The following is a 1,757-nucleotide window of genomic DNA, read 5'->3' on the forward strand; positions in this document are numbered from 1 at the left end:
TAAAATAAGGGTAATGATAAAGTTATAGATCCCTCCTTAGCTATTTAGACTCACAAAAAAATTTCAGTAAAAGCAATTTTTGAAACAGCAGTAAATAATATACTTTCCTTGGGAAAATATTTTTCAAACAACACTTTTAAATATTCTGATAATTTGTCTTTTATATTGAGGTTGATAATGAAACATATAGATCTTATATGCAAAAATATTTCTCCATCTGTATTTGCTATTTTGAAATTTTTAATATGCATAGACCATTTTCACTTTTGAATAGTTTCCTTTTCATGCTCACTATTATAGGAGCTAAATTGTAATTTTTCACTTATATTTAATGTATGCAAACAGAATATTGAGATAGGTGGTCAAGTTTATTCTTGAAATATATTTGAAATATATAAAGAAATATATTTCTTTAAACAAGCTTTCTGAACAACTTCAATTTTCCTTCAAAAAAAGAAAATGTGTAAAATATCTATTCTGTATTAGAAATAGCTAGTTGACAACGTATACTTCTCAAAACTCATGTTATTAACGTACACAAACTCAGTTTCTATATGTGAAGTTAATGAGTCTTTTGTGTTACTCCAAAACAAGGCAAAGATTTATTTTTTCCCAATCTCAATACAATTTGAGCTAATTACTCAAGTTTGATACTTTACATTTTAAAGCTGGAATCAGCAGTAGCCCTTTGGGAAGTAAGACAAAGCATTGACTTTTAAATACAGACTTTTAAAAACGATCTGTTGTTTTCTTTTGGAACTAGAATTAGCATAGTTAATACTCATCCACAAACCATTATTATGTGTACATTATTGTTGCAATTGTGATAATAGAAAATTTTATTTATTTTTATGCCAGCTTATACTGTGAGAACACATTTAGTTTGGGTTTTATCAATCCTGTTATGCTTGTCCTTGGAACATCTTTCACATATTCAAGGTTTGTAGCTGAAAAGTTTACTGTAAAAAAAATCAAAAACAAAAAAAGTATTGTTTTTACAGAATAAATTTAGTGGAATGTATACTGGGAGTAAGGTTTGAGGTTGTAAACAACTAGGTTAGTGTAATTTGGCTTCATATATGTAATGTGGGGTATTAATGTAATTCATATATTAAAGCAAAAATTGTTTACAGCAAATTGACAATAGAATCAAATGCAGGTGAGGGTTTTCTTTTTCTTTTTTTTTTAAACACTCTATGGGTTTTAGGGTTTTTTTAAACACTGCCGGGAGGGAGAGGAATTGGCTACATGATTGCTTGCACGTCTAAGATACTTACCAGTTCAGTGGACCCTAAATTCACACACTTGACATTATCCATGCATTGATTTGGACCCCATTTTCTTTTGGTTTTCTTATTTTGGTGAAGAGCTAGTAAATAACATGAAGGAAAAACATGAGTGGCACTAAAAGCTGAGGGCCATTGATGATGATGATGGTAGTGGTGGTGGTAGTGATGATGGCAGCTGAGGGCATGAAAGCGCCAGTCCACTTACCTTTCCCGGGCTCTGAGGAGGCGGCTGGATTTTTGGTCTGTTTCTCTTACTTAGCAAATATTGATTTTCCTCTGTTATACCCACTCACACTTCCAAATATGGAAAGTTCATTAAAAGATCATAGGAATGGGGCTTCCCTGGTGGTGCAGTGGTTGAGAGTCCCCCTGCCGATGCAGGGGACACGGGTTCGTGCCCCGGTCCGGGAAGATCCCACATGCCGCGGAGCTGCTGGGCCCGTGAGCCATGGCTGCTGAGCCTGCGCT

Source organism: Physeter macrocephalus, chromosome 1, assembly GCF_002837175.3.
Source record: "Physeter macrocephalus isolate SW-GA chromosome 1, ASM283717v5, whole genome shotgun sequence".
NCBI lineage: Eukaryota > Metazoa > Chordata > Mammalia > Artiodactyla > Physeteridae > Physeter > Physeter macrocephalus.